Source organism: Panthera leo, chromosome F2 (assembly GCF_018350215.1).
Source record: "Panthera leo isolate Ple1 chromosome F2, P.leo_Ple1_pat1.1, whole genome shotgun sequence".
NCBI classification, from domain to species: Eukaryota; Metazoa; Chordata; class Mammalia; order Carnivora; family Felidae; genus Panthera; species Panthera leo.
In genome coordinates, this window is record NC_056695.1 from 47,215,921 (window position 1) to 47,237,049 (window position 21,129).

At 44.0% G+C, this 21,129-nt stretch overlaps 1 long non-coding RNA gene across 1 annotated transcript in view; it reads right to left on the reverse strand.

Moving 5' to 3' along the window:
- The window catches only part of LOC122210495, a 92,583-nt gene that overhangs the window by 17,087 nt on the left and 54,367 nt on the right, over positions 1-21,129 (reverse strand). The window contains exon 2 of the long non-coding RNA XR_006198096.1: positions 2,932-3,004. This is a non-coding gene — a long non-coding RNA (uncharacterized LOC122210495). The remainder of the gene's footprint in view (positions 1-2,931; positions 3,005-21,129) is intronic.

The window sequence follows — 21,129 nt, forward strand, 5'->3', positions numbered from 1 at the left end:
TCTGCTTCTTCATGGTCTCACCTGCCTCCTTCTCATTTTTTGGAGATACCAAGTACACTTCTGCCTCAAAACCTTTGCCCTTGCTCTTTGCTCGGGTGAGATACTCTTCCCTCAGAAACTGGCCCAGCTCATTTCTCATTTCCTTCATGCCTCTACTCCAATGTTGCCTAATCAGTAAGGCCTTCCCTCATCACCCTCCTTCCCAATCCTGACCCTGGTTGACTGTGCTTGTTACCACTTCTTACCTGACATATGTATTTACTGGTTTGCTTTTGGTAGTCTCACCCAAAAGAATGCCAGCTTAGTGAAGTCAGGAACTTTGTCTACTCAATTTACTGCTGTAACTCCAGACCATGGACAGGAAGCACTCAGGAAATATTTTTGAATGGCTAAATGAATGGAAATTATTTGTGGTACTGTAAGGTCCAGTGAGGTATGATGGTAATCTAGACCTACACTCTGGTTTTCAAACGTTCTTTAACTGTGGAATCCTTTGTTTAAGTGAAACTAAGGGGTTGAACGATGGGGGAGAGTTGGGGAAGTGGAGGCCTTTTCATGGGTTTCTCCTCCCACACCCCAAGGAAGTCCCCAGCGTACCCTGGCTGAACCTGCAGGGGTTTGAGGAGCACAATTTGAATACCAATGATCCGGGAGATAATTTTAATATTGTGACTGTTCATAGTGGTTTAATGGTTATTCTGTCTTTTGGCTTTAAATTTGGGCACAGCTATGGGTTCTTTCAAGATGTTCTCTAATTAAATACCTTTGCCTCAAAAGAAGCTCACCCTCCTTCTGAGAAAATAGAACTTGCTTTGCAGCAATCAGCTTTACAATGGTGTCTTCTGGAACACTTATGTGGTGAACAAAAAAAGGACTTCTTGTAATGGTATTTTGGCAAGACATCATTGAAGTAGAACCCAGGAAAAATGTTCACATTTGACTTTTTAGTGATAGGCAAAGAATAAGAAACTAAGGGATTTGTGTTTCAATAAACTTGCATGAAGTGGCTACCTTGTGCCAAGCTAGGTGCTGAAGACTCAGTCAAGAACAAGACCGAGTCTGTGCCCCATGGAGCTCCCGTTTGAGAGGGCCAGGCAGATAGAAAACACACACACAGACAATGAATTGTTTGTTTTCAGTTAGCACTGAATGCTATGAAGAAATCAAGACTATGTCATAGAGAATGATGAGATTTGCCAAATAAGCATAGACTTCTTCACTATTCAATTGTCCAAAAAATCAATCAAGTTAATTTCCATATCTCAAAACTGAACAGTAACATTTCATGTTCAGAATGATTGTCCAGGAGAGTCAGACAAATTGTATCCCTTATACTCATTTTTAAGAAGGAAATGAGAGAAAATAGAAAGGAGAGAGGAAGGAAAGAGAAAGGGAGGGGTAAAACTATGTTCTACAAAAATTTCTTGCAAGGTGAAGAAAATCCAACTCCCAAAGCATGCCACTCCTGAAGCATTCCAGTCAACCAAGGATTTGTTGAACCTATTACAGCTGCATCTTATTACTCTGGCTACTTAGACTGAAAATCTAATAAATAAGTGAATAATAATAAATAAATAAATCTAAAGAAAAGAGTGCTTATACTTATTTATATTTCCTGATTTTTAAAAATTACACTCTCCCTTTAATAGAGGAAATCCTGATGTGTTTTTTGTAAATGTCATTTTGATTTCACATATACCTCATTACTTAATCTAGCTCCTTTTAGATTTACAAATGGTGTCCTAATCATCTGTAGTCTTTACATAACTGGAAAGAATCATGTCTGGAAAAGCGACACATTTGTAAAAGTGACATTCTCTCTTAGACCTTTTCTAGATCGATCCAATTTAATTCAGATTGATGCACATTATTACAGAGTTTGAAAAGAGTTGAAGACACATACTAGACCATACCAATCGCCCAATTGCTTCCATTTTCCTTGACTGACAAACAAAAGGCAAAGGCATCCTTCTCAGAGTGAGTCCAATTAAACTGAGTATGACACAGGCGGGAGACTGCATGATTTGGATGCAATCCCCTTCCCATCCATAAATATAGCTTTTAAAGCCAAGGATAAAGGATGTGACGAGGGTATGAACTTGGGGCAGAACTGATATTTTTCAGGGATGCGTGGGTGGCTCAGTCAATTCAGTGTCCGACTCTTGGTTTCAACTCAGGTCATGATCTCGAGGTTCATGAGATCGAGCCCCCACTTTGGGCTCTATGCTGATAGCGTGACAGCCTGCTTGGGATTCTCTCTCTTTCTCTCTGGCCCTCGTCCTTCCCAAATAAATTAATTAATTAGAAAAAAAAAAAAAAGAACTGATACTTGTCAAAGCAAATTTCTGTCATACTGAGGTTTGTGAAGAAAACCAAATGCTTGGTCATAGTAGAGGCCATCTGGAATGTTCCTAGGTGTGGTGGCACCAATCTAGGCAGATATAAAATTAGAACAGTGCAACCAATAAGATTGAGAGTTTTAAAATGTGGTTCCGGTGGAGATTCCTGAGCCACGGTTGGAAGTTGGTTTACCCTCTCCTCCACTCTCAGACGCCCATGTAGTAATCATTAGCTTTGGCGGGCACAGTAGGTGCCATTTGGTTTATTCATTATCTCATGCAACTAGCTTGCCAAGTGTACCATTATTATACTCATTTGCAGATGCAGACGTTGAGGCTTCGTTGGCTAATTTGAGCAATCTCACATACTAGTAACTGAAGGAGTTAGGATTCCAACGAGGCAAGTGGCTGCAGAAGCTGCATTCATAAACACTACATCATGAAAAGCTGCACTTTGATCTCATTGTGTGTTGGCATCTCTTGTAAATTTTTGTTAAAAGAGAAAAAAATTATGTTGTTAAAACAAACCACGTTCTCCCCAAACTAGGTTTCCAGACCACCCACTTAGAGTAATTAGAACATCTCTACTTACTGCAGCTGTGCCTTGCAAAGAGGGGTAAATGGTAGTCTCCACAGGGACGCAAAACTGTCCTGAGCCCAGACATCTGAGATAATAATAACAAAGAGGAGATAATGACAGTAATTAATAACAACATCCACCATTTACTGAGTGCTTACTGTGTGCTAGACATTAAGGCATTATGCTAGCTGCGTTACAGGGATTATCTCAATGGATCCTTCCCCAAACCTTTTGAGGTCAGTACTATTGTTATTCTGAATTTTAACAGGAAGAAACCCAGACTTAAGCCTTGTGCCCTGCCCAAGGTCAGGCAGGACTCCTAAGTGACACATATTTGAAACATCATCTATTCGATGCAGAAACTGCATCCCTAATCACTAAACTCTATACAGCCCAAGGTCAAGCCAAGCTGAATGTCAGGAGGAGCTGGGGTCTGGTTAATGGCCTGAGTCCAAAACAGACAGATATGAGCCTGCTAAGAAGAAAGTGGAATAAGGTATAGCAGTTTAGAATGTATTCATCAAACCAATGATTCACTCTATTATTCAACAAATACTTATTTTTAAATTTTTATTTTAATTCCAGTATTGTTAATATACAGTGTTATATTAGTTTCAGATGTACAATACAGTGATGCAACAATTCTCTACATACTAAGTGCTCATCATAAGTGTACTCTTTAATCCCCATCACCTATGTCACCTCTCCCCACCCCCCCACCTCTCCTCTGGTAACCATTAGTTTGTTCTCTATAGTTAAGTCTGTTTCTTGGTTTTCCTCTCTTTTTCCCCCATGTTCATTTCTTTTGTTTCTTAGATTCCACACATGAGGGAAATCATATGGCATTTGTCTTTGTCCGACTGACTTAATGTCGCTTAGTATTATACTCTCTAGCTCCATCCATGTCACTATAATGACAAGATTTCGTTCTTTTTTTACGGCTGGATAATATTCCAGTGTGTGTGTGTGTGTGTGTGTGTGTGTGTGTGTGTGTGTGTGTGTGTGTGTCTTCTTTATTCATCTATCAATGGACACGTGGGCTGCTTCCATAATTTGGCTATTGTAAATAATGTTGCTATGCAATCTTCAAGTTAGCGTTTTATTCAACAAATTATTCCTTGCATGCTCACTATTGGTTTAACTGAGCTGGTTCCACTCATGAGCTCTTTAATTCGTTCAGCAAACATGTATTAAGTGCTTCATCCTGGGGAGATAAAGATAAGTAAGTCCCTGTCCCCAGAAGCTCCAGCCTAGCAGACAAGTGGTGTTGACAAATCTCTAAGAAAATAATCACTAACTCAAACAAACCAACCAAGTCCCACTGACCAAACCCCACTGCTTTCTGGATGGCTCCCTTCCCACTGATGGAGCCCGGTGTCTGAAGGAGTTTTGTATTTGCAAAACTGATTTCAGAGCTCCTGCTGTTGATGTACCCTGCTAAAGGGTGCCGATCTGTGAGAGACAGCACTCTTACTCATTTGTGAGTTTCAGATATTCAAACGTAGACCCAGAACTTACAGGAGGGATGCAGACTGAAATTGCTACTCATGGGGAATGGACGGGAGTTACGGCTGGTGATGGAAGGGAGTTAGAGCTGATGAGTGGAAGGAAGGGGTTTGGGATGAGACAAACCCCGTGACAGGGCAGACATCTAAGGGGGCTCTCTGAGGACAGGGAATGATTGGGAGAATTTTAGGACGCCTCTATTGAAAACATGCTTTTAAACTGCTGCATTATGTTGGTTGCAATCTAATCCTTTCCCCACCCACATCTCCAGTAAAAGTCTGATATGTTGGTGTCACTTGAGGAAAGAGGAGGACAGTGCCATTCTGAGGACCCATGAGGCAGCAGGAAACTGGGTGCAGACTGACTGTGGAAACTGCAGCCCCCAAGACAGCTCAAAAACCTTGAAGCGGGAGCTTGACTTGCTGGGCTGCAAGGGGCACATGCGGGTGGTAAGGGCCGGGAGGGTAGATTCAGCCCTGAAGGCAAAAATACCTCGAAAGGCTAGTTGACTGGGATAACTAGAGACCCTACACTTTGGGGTAAGGGGGAACTTCCGTCACCACGAGGACTTCCTGGATGAGATCGTTCCTAGGCTGGGCTTCCAAGGGTAAGTGCAGCCAAGCAGAGACAGGCAGCATGAACATTCTAGGCAAAATGCAGGAGGGAGAGCAGGGAGGTGCACCAGGCACAGCAGGGTCTGTGGGAGGAGCTGGCAGGGGGTCTGCAAGGGTGATTCCAGAAGAAGGCCAGGGCCCAGGGCCGACATCCTGGGGAGGCTATTTATGCATCCACTGGCCCTGGTTCCTCAACAGTCTTTCGTGATGGAGTTTTCACGGGCTCTGCTGAAATGAGGAAAGTATGGACATCTGTGTAATTTAAGGAACTTTTTTTCCCTTAAATTATATGTATTTTTTTACCATTTGGTTGTAATGACCTTTCTTTCATGAAAAGGTAACAGTCATTAAGTGGTCATTCTTTCAAATGACGTACCTGACAAAGGAAAAAGTTGGCAGCTCTACATGGCTCTCCAATATTATTTTATTTAATTTTACTCTATTCTATTTTACTTTGCTTTACTTTCTTTTCAACTGCCCTGGAGAACCCAGATGTGCAGGAAGCAGGGTCAGGGGGATCGGGAGAGGGGGTTAGCAAGGCAGTGACACAGATCTGCATTTTGGAGTGAAAAGGGGTCAGGATGTGAGAGTTACTTGGGAGGGTGGGGCCGGTGGCAGGGAGGAACAGGAGGGGGAGCTACTGTGGGATGCTTAAAGAATTCTCTCACCTGACTGTAAGCTGGCAAGCTAAACTTTTTTTTTTTAATGTTTATTTTTGAGAAAGAGACATAGTGTAAGTGAGGAGAGGAGCAGAGAAAAAGGGAGGCACAGAATCCAAAGCAGGATCCAGGCTCGGAGCCGTCAGCACAGAGCCCGACACAGGGCTTGAACCCCCAAACCGTGAGCTAAACTGGCGAGCTAAACTGTATCGAAAATTCCAGAACACATTAGTGTGAGAAACACGGCCCCCCGCCCCCACACCCCGTTATGAAGTACAATGTGGTGGCCTGCGGTCCTTGGTGATACGCTGGGACTTCGAAATTTACCCCACCATCCCTGCTTCACATAACCCAGAATCTTCTCCATCAATACATCCCTGATATACCCACCATCCTCTGGCAACTTAAATGCTTCCCATTTCAAATCTTGACTATACACGAAAGCCTTCCAAAGGATGAGAAAATATTCTAAATAATTAAGTTTGTATATGATAGGTTTTATCAGACACACAGTTTGAGCAGGTTAGGGGAAAAACGTCTGGGATTGTTCTTTCCTCCCAAATTCAGACTTTACTGCTTAACCTGGTTTCTTCAAGGTTGATGTGATTGTTCATTCTAACCTGCCTTTACTGCAAAAATCAGAGGAAGAAAATGGATAAATGAATAAGCGTTTGGGTTGGGGATGAGAAAGGGTACCTTGTTTGGAGCACTCTGTTTGGCAGGCACCGTGCGGGCCCTTGAACTAGACTCTCATTGAATCTTCACAAGGGCACCGCGGGGCAGCGCCATTTAACACTCGCAAATGAGGGAACTGACAGGCTTCAAAACCTGTCCTCAGTCCTACGCTCAGTAAAATGGTAGAGAGCAGATTTGAACCCATATCTGTGTCTCTAAAGCCCTTGGAAAGGCTCAGCATTACTCTGATTGCTCATTTGCTACTGTCCTATTAGGCAAGGCCTGAATTTAGAGAGAACAGTGCCTTGAGCTTAAGTCTTGATTTCAGGGGTCACCAGGTAGGAAATCTCTCCCCAGATCTTCCGCCATGAGATTATTTCATTGCACTTGAGTAAAGAGGAGGCGGAGAGGGGGAAGAAAATCAATGGATCCCAACACATTTACACCCTCCCTGATAGCTCTGAGGAACGAAGGCAATGCGCAGCCTATCAGGACACCTTGATTGTCATCAGGCCAGGAGACCCACAGAGGGCACCCCGATCGGGGCAGAGGTGACTTGTCCAGGCAGATAACCTGTTAACAGAGGTCACTCCAGGAGCGGGGAGTGATGGGAGGCAGTGATGGAGAGGCTGCGTCACCACTCAGCCTTGTGATCCAGCCACCCTCACTCACTTGGCAAAAGAGCGGGGGAGGGAGGAGGTTTTTGGAGAAGTTAAAAATGAGGCATGTGGTCAGTATTTGGGGAAACACTGACAACCTGAGGGTTGCAATACAACGATATCTATTGCTGTGGGGCCTATTCACTCATTTCTTTAACAACTATTTTTGAGTGCCTATTTTGTAAGTGACGCTGGGGCCACTAGTGGTGAGTAAAACAGACACAGGCTCTTGCCTTTGTAAAGTTTATCATCGGGAGGAGAGGGCGTAGACGGCAAACAAAATGACCAACTGTAATCATTGCTTTGTGGGGACAGTGGCGTCAGACCTCTGGGAGTGGTCTATTCCAATCACGGTCTTGGGGAGGCTCTCCAGGTGGGCAGAGTAAGGCGCCCAGCAAGAATCAGCACACACCCCCTGAGCACTAACATGTGGCCGTCTAGAAGAGAGAAGTTATCTTCTACCTCTCATGCTGCTTTCGGGCAGGTATGGGGGATGGAGAAGTGTTCCTGAGCACAAGGGCAATAGATGGCTGATCGTTCAAGAATATTCACGCCTTCCCGTCTACCTCCATGGTAAGAGTATATTTCCTTATCCCTTGACTTTGGGGTCAGTTGTGTGACTTGCTTTGGTCAGTGGGTTGCTAATAGCTGTAACGCAAGCCCACAGCATTGGCACTGCCCTCCTGCTCCTCTGCCATGGTCATGGAAAGAGCTCGCCCTTCTAGCTGCTGCCCTTTCGGCCTGGGCCCCAGAGTGAACACAGACCGACCTCAATCCGTAAGAGAAGCCCAGTCCAGCTGGAGCTGGGGCTCAGTGCAGTCACTGCTGACCCACAGTAGACACGCAGAGCTGTGAGCGTGAGAATAAACGGTTGCTGTTATAAGCCGTGAGTTTTGGGGTGGTTTGTTACACAACAGTATGTGGCAATCGCTCATTGATACAACCAGTAACAGTGCCAGGACGTAGCTGGGAGAATTAGTCTCCTCTTGCTCAAGCTCTCCCAAAACAAACAATCCAACTGAAAACAATGGATATACTATGCAAATACAGCATCCAAAAAAAAAAAAATCACTTAGCACTTGCCTTCTTCCCATATTCCAGCTGTCACCTCCCACAGGAATTCTGGAGCCGCCACTGTGGACAAGAGCTTCTGCCTCTGAAAGTGGGCATTACTGCAAGGGCATGGGCATCCCGGTGGCACAGGTTACTCTCTTCATGCCATTCTTGGCCTCATGGTGGCTCTGATCTTTAGGGCTAAAGGCAGAAGCTTTCATTTCCTCTTCCAGTACCTTCCACGGTCTTTCTCTCTCTCTTTTCCTTCCCCCAGCCCCACCCTGACATTTACTGTGAATAGGCTCTGACTGGGTCTGTGTGGGTCAAATGGACAACTGTGGTCCAATCAGCTGGGCCCAGGATATAAGATCAAGTTCAATGAGCATGACTGTAGGGAGCCAGCTTCCTGTGAGTGAGTATAGAGTGGGAATTTAAGGGGGGGCATTGCAAGTTGGGCACAAGGTCCCAGAATAGTCTATTCTGGGCAGGGCCATCTCTGTTATTTCTTTGTATTGCACATTTCATACAGTGCTGAGCACATATATGTGACTCCCAGAAGCTACAGGCAGACTGATGGATCGATTACAGTAGCATTTTTACACTGGAAAAGAACATCTACCATTGCAGTGATAATAAAACTAGTTACCGGGCAGTATTAGGGGACCAGGATTTCTCATCATCCTCAAGTAACACTGGACAAAGAGCCAGTTAAGTGATGCCATTGCAGCCCCAATGTTTTCCCTCCAGGGGCTGAACTGAACCCCAGTCCTCACTCTCCATACCCTCTGAAAGAAGAACATTTTCAAGAAAGTCAGAACAATCTATTCCCCATCCCCTTCCCAGCCCCAACCATCACAAGTACACCTCCTCCACTATAAGGTAATTTTATCTATAGCAAGAGCCACTTACAACTAACATGTATATTTAAGGAAGGAAGGGAGTTCTTGCTGCAAAGGTTTGACGGCTGGATGGTCATTGCTTAGGTTTGCCTGGGGGTAATAAGGCTAAAATCAAGCCATGAGTCAAGGGAGCAATCAAAATCTGAGTCAGATCTCCAGGCTGGGTTACAAGTACAGCAGTGTTTCCCAAAGTGGATGCCAGGAAGCACTGGTTATAGGGGACATCATGAGAAAAACAACAACAAAAGAATCTTGTGGTTAAATCAGAACCAGGAGATCAGAATCAGCTTGCTGAGCCAGAGACTGGAAGACAGAAAAGCTCAGAACAGAGTAACGAAGAAGCTCCAGAGGTCAGGCTCAGAGGGTAGAACAGAATGACAGCCCAGCCGTGTAAAGACTACAGTAGAGGTCGAGACAAAGTGCTCAGAGAGTACTGGGGAAGGAGAGAGGAATCATACCAGGGAGACCTAGGACAATTTCCCAGACTGGGACGTGTGCCTGACGTGCAGTTGGCATTCGTGTAGAATCAGTGATTCTACATGATTGGAGCAGCACTTGGAGGAATGGCAGATGGGCAGGCAGGAAGGTCATTTTGGGCAGAGGACACATTTGAACAATAGCCTGGAGCGTGGGGTTGGTTCCACCTGCAGGTGGTTGGAAAGGGGGGCGTGAGGCTCCAGCTTCGTGCGTTCTCAGCATCTCCCCAGGGAAGGGAGAGTGACTTTCAGCCTCGTGCTGTTTCAGGGCACAGCCTTGGAATGAAACAGGACCCGCCACCCTCATCAATGCCAGCTTTTGACTGAGATTGGGCCGAGACGGGGCCAGGCAGCCCCAGTTCCCGCCTGCACAAAGCGGACACCCGACCTCCCCTGGCGTGTGCCACCTGTGCTCGGCAGAGCCGAGTGTCCATTACTCTGAGCTGCAGGCTCCCAGGCAGGGCCCCCCTGCTTTGTTCACTGCCGCTCCTTTGAGCCAGAAGAGCAGCGGGGCTGGAGTCTCCTCCCCAGCCCGGACGCTGGCTTTGTTCTGCAGGACAGCTCTGCCGTTGTGTGCCTCAATCCGAGTTCCAGGCCACTGAGAGTGGGAGATGCTGTGTCCTCAGTTTAAAAGGCTCCGGGGCTCTTGGGTGGGAAGGGAGGGTGGAAAACATTGTAAAGTAAGAATGTCTATGGAGAGTGCAAATGCCCAGGGCCGAGCCTTTTGGCAAGACTTTCAATGAACCTTCACGTTCAAAGTATAACATAGAACAAAATTAGAAAGCTTCCCCTTCCTTCAGTAGTACTCAGGAGAAACCAAAGAAGCCTAGGAGACATTAATTAGAGTCAGAATCATTTCCTGGCCTCCTCCAGGGATCAACCTTTAAATTTTTGGGTTTTCCTGCCTGTAAGACGGGCCCCCTCAGTCCACAAGGCAGCCCTTGTGACATGTAATGAAAGTGTTGATAAAGACAAGCAGAGAAGATGAGCGTATCTGGTGAAGACTGGGAAACTTGAGCAAATTCCCCCATTCCAAACGATCCTTCCAGTAACTGCTGCCGAGAATGAACAGAGGTATTTCAGTACTTCGGTCAGGGAGATGTTCTCAGCTGCCATCCTGGCTCGACCATCTGTCTGCTGGTCAAACTGGGTCAAAATACTTATCTCACCCTCCTGTTAAGTGGGGATAATCACATCTACTTGACAAGTAGTTGTGAAGCTTCGGTGAAATAATAGGTATAAAACATTTAGTGCAATGCCTGTACCTCACAAGTGCTCAATAAATGTTAGCCCTTCAGGGTGAAAAGCACTACCCTACCTGTCAAGGCTGTCCTTAATTTTTTTTTTTTTAATTTTTTTTAACGTTTATTTATTTTTGAGACAGAGAGAGACAGAGCATGAACAGGGAAGAAGCAGAGAGAGAGGGAGACACAGAATCCGAAACAGGCTCCAGGCTCTGAGCTGTCAGCACGGAGCCCGACGTGGGGCTCGAACTCATGGACCGCGAGATCATGACCTGAGCCGAAGTCGGACGCTTAACCGACTGAGCCACCCAGGCGCCCCTGTCCTTAATTTTTTTTATGCTTATCTCTTTATTTAGAGAGAGAGAGAGAGAGAGAGAGAGCGCATAAGTGGGGAGGGGAAGAGAGTGAGGGAGAGAGAGAGAATCCCAAGTAGGCTCCACACTGTCAGTGCAGAGCCCAATGTGGGGCTTGAACTCATGAACTGCAAGATCATAACTTGAGCCAAAATCAATAGTCTGACACTTAACCGACTGAGCCACCCGGGCGCCCCAAGGCTGTCCCTTTTATACCAAACATGTGGGTACATACATTCATAGCCTTTGATCCAGCAACCCCCCTCCCAGAACTCACCTTAAGAAACTATACCACCAAGAGAAAAAATACAACAGGAAAAAAAAAAAAAAACTGGAACAGCTAAATGATGAGGTATACTCATTATAACACATCCATTTTATGGACTATTCTGCAGCCATTAAACAGTGTTAAAAAGCGTTACAAAGAATAAACAGTGTTAAACAGTGTTATAAAGAATAGGGGAAAGATTTTTCAAAAAGAAGAACAAAACTGAACCTTATTTCAAGATTCACTGTAAGGCTACAGAAATCAAGACAGTATGCTATTGGCATAAGGATAGACCTGAATGAATCAAAATTGAGCGTCCAAAAACACACTCTTATATTTAGTTATACTTAGGGTCAACCAATGTTTTTTTTAACATTTGTTTATTTTTGAGAGAGAGAGAGCGAGCATGCACACACATGAGTGGGGGAGGGGCAGAAGGAGAGGGAGACCAGATCTGAAGCAGGCTCTGCACTGAGAGCAGTGAGCCCGATGCGGGGTTCGAACTCACAGACTGTGAGATCATGACCTGAGCCAAATTTGGATGCTCAACTGACTGAGCCACCCAGGTGCCTCTATGGTCAAGTGATTTTTGACAAAGGTACAGAGGCAATTCAGTGAAGAAAGGATAGTCTTGCCAACAAATGGTAGTGGGACCGTTGGAGAGCCACATGCAAAACCCAAAACACTTAGATCTCACATTACACCAGACACAAAAATTAAGTTAAAAGTGATCACAGGCCTAAACATAAGAACTAAAATTATAAAACTTTAGAATACAACAGAGGAGAAAATTTCTGTGACTTGGGATTAGACAAACATTTCTGAGGTATGATACCAAAAGCATAATCTGTAAAAGAAAAAAAAAAACAAACAACTGATACATTGGACTCCATCAGAATGAAAGAGGTTTTCTCTTCAAAAAAAATAGCACTAAGGAAATGAAAAGCCAAAAGGGAGAAAATACTTGCAGATAGTGTATCTAACAAAGGACGTAAGTCCAGAATATATTTAAAACCCCTTATAACCAGAAACAAGAAGAAAAACAACCTAATTTAAAAATGGGCAGAGTATTTGAAGTCACTTCACCAAAGAAGATATATAAAGGGTAAATGCACAAGAAGAAATGTTCCAGGGTAAATGCACAAGAAGAAATGTTCCACATCATTAGTTATTAGGGAAATGCAAACTGAAACCAATGAAATACCACCTTCCATCCACTTTAAAGGCTATAAACAAAAAGAGAGACAATAACACGTGTTGGCGAAGATGAGGAGAAATTGGAACCTTCGTACCTCGCTGGTGGGAACGTAAAATGGTGCGGCCACTTTGGAACACCTTGGTTGTTCCTTTACAAAGCTAAACAGAGTTACCATACGACTCAGCAATTCCACTCCAACTTATCTATGTCCATGTAAAAACATAGGTTTACAGCACAGTAAACAGCCAAAAATTGGGAACAATCCAGGTGTCCATCAACTGGTGAGTAGCCAAACAAAACGTGATATCTCCACACAACAGATATTATTCAGGAGCAGACTACTGACATATACTACAATGTGGATGGACCTCAAAAACATTTTACTAAGCAGCATACGCCAGACACAAGTTTAGATAAAATTTCTAGGAAATACAAATCTCTTACACAGAAAGCAGATCAGTGGTTTCCTAGGACAGGGGATGAAACCAGGAACTACAAACGGGCACAAGGGAAATTGGGGAAAATGGAATTGCTCTAAAACTGGATTTTAGCAATGATTGCACAGTTATATAAATTTGCTTACTTTATAAATTTATAAATTGACTAAGAGTCCTATAATGATACACTAAAATGGGTGGATTTTATTGTATACAAGTTACACATCCACATAATACTTTAAAGGTTATGTAGCAACAGGAGTAAATTATGATGTTAAGTAAATATAAGAAAGCTAATGCAAAACATGTAAGTATTTAAAAGCCGTGAATGGTTACAACCAATGGGTATAATCAGAATAAAGATGGAGGAACTATGGCGCAATGACATGAGAAATTTCGTGCGTGTGTCTTTTAACAAAATGTTCCTTAATCACTTTTTGTTATTTTAAAAAAGACAGAAGACAAGACAGACTGTTTTGCACTTGGTCCTTTCGCTTTGCAGGGGGGAGGGGGAGGGCATAATAACACCTCCTACTTCTCTAGTTCTTTTCTTCTGCATTGCCAGAGAGCTTTACAGACGTTAGCTCATTAATCCTCAACAATCCATGAAGCAGGCAGAGAATAATATTACCTCCCCCACCGCACTTATTCTGATTCATTTAAAGGGTAACTTATTTGAACGCATGATGAGGGCTTTATGCGAAGCCAGTTATAATCATATTTTTATGTATTCTAAATCTTCACGTATGTATACACCAGAACCAATGGATTACATGTTAACCACCGCCTCCCGAACCAGGCTATTTCTGCCCCCTTCTCATTGTCCTCTTATCCACTCTGAGCTAAAGCTGAGGTGTCCTGTTACCTGGGCTTCAAAACAAAAAACACTCAGCCTGCTGAATGCTTCTGGTGGACCAAAATGGAGTATCTTTCTGTGCTATCCTCAACTTCTCTGGACCACAGAAATGAATGTTCAGGAGCCAGCTTAGCCTGTTGATGGGTAACGCTTCATGTTGCTATGGTTAAGGACTCACTTCCTCTCCACCACAAACAGGTGAGGTCCCATGTTGGAGAACAAATTATTCCTAAATAACAAATCCTGAAGAATGTCCTTGTTCCATAAGAATTCCACCATATGTACTGTCCCCCCCCTTCATTTACCAAGTGACCTCCCTCCATCTTTTCAAGCCGAGAGCCCATTAAAACATCTTTCCTTTTTCTCCCTCGCTTCTCCTTAAGTAATTTCTCCCTCCTCCCAACTACGAAGCATCCCACGCTGTAATGGGTACAGACCTCCACTCTTCTCCTTATCGGGCTGCATTATGAAGTATATTTGCTTATGTGCTTGTCTCCCTCAGACTGTGAATTCACTGAAAAAGAGTTAATGGCACAGTCATCTTTGAATCCCAGCACATGGGGATGGCAGTGATGGTGATGATCATATTAGCTGCCAGGACTGACGTAACAAATACCACAGAGAGGGTGGCTTAAACAACAGAAATTTATTTTCTCGCAGTTGTGGAGACTACAAGTCCAAGCTCAAGGTATAGGCAGGGTTAATTTCATGCTCTCTCTTCTTGCCTTCCAGATAACTATCTTCTCTCTGTGTCTTCACATGGTTTTACCCTGTGTGTGTCTGTGTCCTAATCTCCTCTTCTTATAGGGACATTAGTCATATTGGATTAGGACCCACCCATATGAGATCATTTTACTGTCATTACCTCTTTTTCTTTTTTAATGTTTATTTATTTTTGAGAGAGAGAGTGTGAGGGGGGAAGGGCAGAGAGAGAAGGAGACAGAATCTGAAGCAGGCTCCAGGCTCCGAGCTGTCAGTACAGAGCCTGACGTGGGGCTCGAACTCACGGACTGTGAGATCATGACCTGAGCCGAAGTCAGACACTTAACTGAGTGAGCCACCCAGGTACCCCTGTAATTACCTCTTTAAAGGTCCTGTGTCCAAATACAGTCATATTCTGAGGTACTGGGGTTTGAGACTTCAACAATGAATTGTAGGGTGGGGAGTCAGGGGGAGGGAGGACACAATTCAGCCCGTAACAATGGTGATGTGGAGGATGATAACAGCTGCCATTTATTGAGTGCTTACTATATACCCGACACTTGACTTTCCACCTGCTATCTCTTTTACTCTTCAATGATCCTATAATTATGATCAATATTTTGTCCTCCCCAGTTTACACATAAGGGAACCAGGCTTAAGGAGATTAAGTCACTTACCCAATGTCAGAGGGTTAATGTGTAGTGGAAATGAAAGTCAATCCAAGTTATTCTGCCTCCAGAATTACACCTAATCACCATGTTATGATACATGGTACATAACAGAAGTGCAGTGTATGTTTGAAGAAAGAAGGACCGAATAAATGAATGGAATAATGAAGAACATGGACATGTGACATTTAGATTCAGTTGTACTACAGACCACATCATAGTTCTGAAAACTTACGTAAATTACACGTTAAGTTTGATAGATGGTTATCCTAAAAGGGAACTTCATTCTTGTCTTCTGATAACAGATTTTTAAAGGGATTCCATCAAATTTAAAATCTAGTACTTTTTTCCTTAAAAAAATAAGAGCTGCAGGGCACCGGGACTGCTCAGTCGGTTGAACGTCTGACTCTTGAGTTAGATGCAGGTCACGATCTCACAGTTCCTCGGTTTGAGCCCCACGTCAGCCTCTGTGCTGGCAGCACAGAGCCTGCTTGGGATCCTCTCTCTCCTCCTGCTCCTCCCCTGCTTGAACTCTCTATCTCAAAATAAATAAACTTAAAAAAATAAAAATAAAAGCTGAAGTCATACATTCAAAGAACTATAGAACCAGCAGAAATTTCACACGTCATCAGTTTCAAATTTCGTCTTTTTCAACTGAGGAAACAAAAGCTCAGTGAGGTTAGTTGACTTGCTGTTACTTTATTAGACTAATAACACATTAATTATGCATCATCCTTCTCCCTATTTATCATCACTGTGCTCTTAGGTGTGGAGTAATCAAATTAGGTTCTCCTTTTCCCCAAGATCATTCCAGAGTAGTTGGGGGGTTAGAAATGTCAAAGGGTCATAGTAGGGCAAAATCAGCAACCTTTCGAAGTCACCTTCCAAATTCTTTTCCCATTTGCCTCCCCACCGCCCAGCAAGTGCAACTCATCCAAACTAGAGAAAGGGGGCTTTTGCTCCCCTCCCGTGGCTGGGAGGAATATTCTCTAACCGTTGCTGATGAAAAGCAAAGCAAACCTCTCCAAAATTCCCAGAAAGATTGAGCAAGCACATGTATGGAGTGCTGCTAGGAAACAACTTGTGTTCATAGCCCCACTGCTCCTGACAGCATCCCCTACCAGTGTGCTGGGCCCGGCAACAGAACATGGAAAATCACAGGTCTCTAAAGACAGAAAGGAACTCACAACTTATTTAGTCCAACTTCCTTAGAGGAGGAAATGAAGTTGTAGGGGGTGAATAACTAACCCAGAATTGATCAGGCAGTTAATGAGATTATTGGAACCAACAGGTCTCTTCCAGGGAAGAAGTAGGCAGACTGCATTAAGTGCCTCCCACACCCAGCATCCTTCTTATAGCTGGGCAGTATTTTCCAAAATGTGGTCTGCGTGCCATTCATGGTTACACAAGATGTTTTTGGCTATTGTCTTTTAAAATGAGGGGCGCCTGGGTGGCTCAGTCAGTTGAGTAGCTGACTTCGGCTCAGGTCATGATCTCCCGGTTTGTGAGTTTGAGCTCCACATCGGGCTCCATGCTGTCAGTACACTTTGGATCCTCTCTTCCCTCCTCTCTCTGCCCCTGCCCTTCTCAGACTCTCTCAAAAATAAACATTAAACAAAATTTTTTTAATAAAATAAAATGGGCCAGTATTTTTTTTTTTTTTTTTTGGTAATAGCTATGTATTTGTTTCAATTGATACGAGAAAAAAATAATTATCCCACAAAAGCTATGACAGGTAAAACTGATTTTTTTTTTAATTTTTTTTTTAACGTTTATTTATTTTTCAGACAGAGAGAGACAGAGCATGAACGGGGGAGGGTCAGAGAGAGGGAGACACAGAATCTGAAACAGGCTCCAGGCTCTGAGCTGTTAGCACAGAGCCCGACGCGGGGCTCGAACTCACGGACCGCGAGATCATGACCTGAGCCGAAGTCGGCCGCCCAACAGACTGAGCCACCCAGGCGCCCCGGTAAAACTGATTTAAAAGAGATGAACAACTTGATTCAAAATACATTCATTTAGATGTTTTGGAAAGTGAGTTGACTTAAAGAAAAAAGTCCAAAAATAATATTATAGATGGTATGATGACAGGACAAAAATCATGAGGTGGTGTGCAATTTGAAATGTGGGGCATGCTGAACAGGATACTTCTCTCCTTTTCATAGATGCATTAACTGGTGGGTGGAGAAGAGATGGTATCTGCTCGTAAATACAACAAAAATATATTTACTTCTAGTTCGGGGATCTGGTCTTGCCCTGTCCTTAAGCACCAGGACCACTCATTTATGTGCACTGGTCATGGGATTCCAATGCCTTCAGGGTGGCCATCAGACAGACTTTCAGATGAATATTGTAAATACATTGTGAGAACAGCCATTGTAATGAACTTTTATTGATACACTTAAACGTTTGGTGCTGAAAGGATGAACCAGAAAAGATCCTGTGGCAAATGTTCTCATGGCGTTCTGTCACTTATCAGATCCCGGTCTTTTCTCTGAAAATTGGCAGATTGGACAGCAACCAGTCTACACTTGTCTATACAACTGCCGTTCTGACATGTTTACTATGAAAAAACACACTTTGTTTTTATAGGATGAATAATATCCTCAAAGGGCAACTTAGGTTTCTCGTTGCCCAATTTAAGCTGGTCCCAGATATCCTTAGCCTTTAAGTAATCCCTTTCTTTACTTACAATGTCTCATTAAGTCCTCAAAATTCACCAAGTTGAGTAATGAGTTAAGGCAAGGCTTTCTGCAGAGTTTTTCTGGGGCTGTTTCCTCATTCACAAAGTGCTCACCTTCAAGATTTGGGTCTGGGACATTTGAAATCAACAAACAGAGGCTTAAACCGCCCCCGGCCCCACTCCCTCAGAGGAGGAGCAAGCATTAATGTGAAGTGTGTGGGCCCAAAATTCTGTACCCCAAATCCTCTTACTTAGTCCAGTGCCTAGAGGCCCACGGAGAGTCCCCCACAGACAGTCCATCAAATCTTCTACTCCTACAGAGAGACTTGTGGTAATGTTTTCTTAGAGTCATGATGTCAAAGGAGCATCCCAAAACAATTTGGAAAGATGTGAGTTCAGCCCTGTGGTCAGATCTCACAAGCATCCGAATGGCATGCAAGCCTACAACAAATTACAGGGCAATCCCCGGGCTGGCTTTCAAAACTTCTCAGGGAACGTATGTCCAAGGGCCCTTCTAGAATGTTGCACTCTGCTTTGTGTTAAATAGAGTTTAAGACAAGACATTCACCCGGTCTTAAAAATGTATCCTTCTTACCTCTGAACCTCCCTTTAGTGGGAGGCCGTTAAGACCATCGTAGCTAAGACCTTACAAGTGTTCCCGCCGAATACAAGCTGATTAGAGTCTCACAAGATAAACACAGCTCTGCTCCTGAAGTTACGGGACTAGTGCCTCGCTGACACTCCACAATCTCACCGGGGCCGAGCCCCCACCCAGCCCAGCCTTCTCGTTCTTTCTACCTGACTCTGTGGTCTTTTCCCGGTTTCACTGTATAAATTCTGGAACCCACCGTGGAAGCAGCACTTCTTGTCTGGCTTGTGGTCTTGGCTGGCTTGCCTCTCACTCCAAGCTCCGGCTCTCACCGGGTCTCTCTTTGCTCCTACCCAGCTCTCACACCCAACTCCCTTATTACTGTCAATTTCTCCCCACTCCCATGGCCTGAGGGCCTCCTTCCACCTCTCCTCTGACTGGAAACTGAAGCCTTTCCTTCCATTGAAACACTTTCCTGCTAGCTGGAGAACTTTACACAACACATTTGAAGACCCAGTTGCTTCAAGCTGACACTCTGTATTCACCACAGAAGGGAGATTTCCATAATCTCACAGGAGATCTTCTTCAAGGGCAAACCACATCAAAAGGAATTTGGGTGGGAGACATAACCCTTGGAAATTTGCTTTAAAAACAAGAAGAAAGTAGTAGAAAAAAATATACCTTAAAAGGGATATTTAATATACAAAAATGCATCTTGTATTTTGGTATCATCACAGGTAAGGTGCCTCTTACCAGATATTGCTAACACTTTCTGACCAGTCCACGTCTCCTGCCGCGTGGGCAACAGACCAGGTGAGCCTGCCTCCCCAGACTCAGCTGGTTGTACCCAGCAAGGACATTGGTCTCAGGGATGGCCCATGGGTAGCCTGTGACACTGACTGACTCAACAGCTAAAGTCAACTGACTCAAGTCAAATCCTTTTTAGGGAAAGACACCCAGATGTAAGTTAGGTATGGTAGCTGGACCTGGATGACCATGCAGATTTGGGGACTGAATGGCCATCTTGGGCTGTGTGCGTACAAATAACCAGAAACAGCCAGCTGGCAAGGAGGAAGATAAAGGAGACAACATACAGAGAGAGACTTTGCTGTGAGGGGGAGAGTTGGAAATCTGAAAAGAGCACGTCACAGAGATGTCTTGATTCATGCCTTTCCTGAGGCTGGGTTCCTTGGCTCTTCCCAGGCTCCCATGCATATATGCCCTTTCAATAAACTCCATTATTCCTAAAACAACATGAGTTGAGTCTGTGTTCCTGATTACGATAAAATTGGTAGAAGCACTGAGTGAGTTAGTCTGTGGGACACTAACCTGGGTGACCAGCAGAGCCCTCTCCCAGGGCAGGTTGGTTAGTGACCCCTCCTCAACGCTGGCTTGGACATCAGCCCAGGAGATGCACCCAACCATATTCAGTTCTCATACCAAGACATCGGTCTCTGCCATTTTGCTTTAAAGGAGTTGCCCATCTCTTGCACATCCATGCTAAATCTCTCTAGTGTAGATTCACAGACACTTGGTATAGGAATGAAATGATACTATCATGTCCAACCACTCACCTCAGAGGTTGAATCACCTCCGTAGATCTCTGGTCAATCATTTTCCAGTGACAGAAAATTATAATAAAATCACTTCCACAGCTACCATTTAGCTACCATTTATTGTACCATTTATTGAGCACCTGCTATGTGCTAGGCACTAGGCTAACCACTCTACAAGCATCTTCGTTTTTCTGAAAATAGAAAATTTATGTTTTTTTTTTTTTTTTTTTAATTTTTTTTTTTTTTTAACGTTTATTTATTTTTGAGACAGAGAGAGACACAGCATGAATGGGGGAGGGGCAGAGAGAGAGGGAAACACAGAATCGGAAGCAGGCTCCAGGCTCTGAGCCATCAGCCCAGAGCCGGACGCGGGGCTCGAACTCGCGGACTGCGAGGTCGTGACCTGAGTTGAAGTCGGACGCGTAACCGACTGAGCCACCCAGGCGCCCCGAAAATTTATGTTTTAAAGGAGAAATAGAAGCGAAGCAGCATTTATTGAGCACTTACTATATGCCTTTCTCTTTATAGACACTATTTCATGTTATACATTAAAACCTACTGGGATCATTTTCAAATGAAGGAACTAGGGCTCAGAGAGCTCAAACTGTTGCCCACAATCACAGCCACACATCTAGTTAATGGTGGTGTCAGTCAGAACCTTTTGCTCACATTGAAAAAATTCCTATCAACTTACGTAAAAATAGAATTTATTGGGAAGAGATGAGTAGAGCGTGGAATTGCAAACCACACCATAAGGAATCCACAATCCTTGATGATTCTCTTTAAAGACTGAAAGCAAATGGTGGGAAAATATAGCTTGAAGGAGATGCTTACTATACAAAACATAGTTCGCATTTTGGTATCTGCTCATTGGTCAGGGCCCTGGTCAGGGAAGAATCAGTTCCAGTTGTTTTCCACCCTCATGTCACCCAGCTCAAGACAGCGTCCTGGGAAAAAGAACCTGACTGCGCCAACTTGGGTCGCATACTCAACTCTGGGCCAGGGGTGAGTGGTACGACTTGACTGACTGTCCCACCAAGACTGCTGTCAATGGGGAAATGTCATTTCTCCAAAAGAAATCAGGCTATTGCTTTTAGAATAAAGAGGAAGGGACT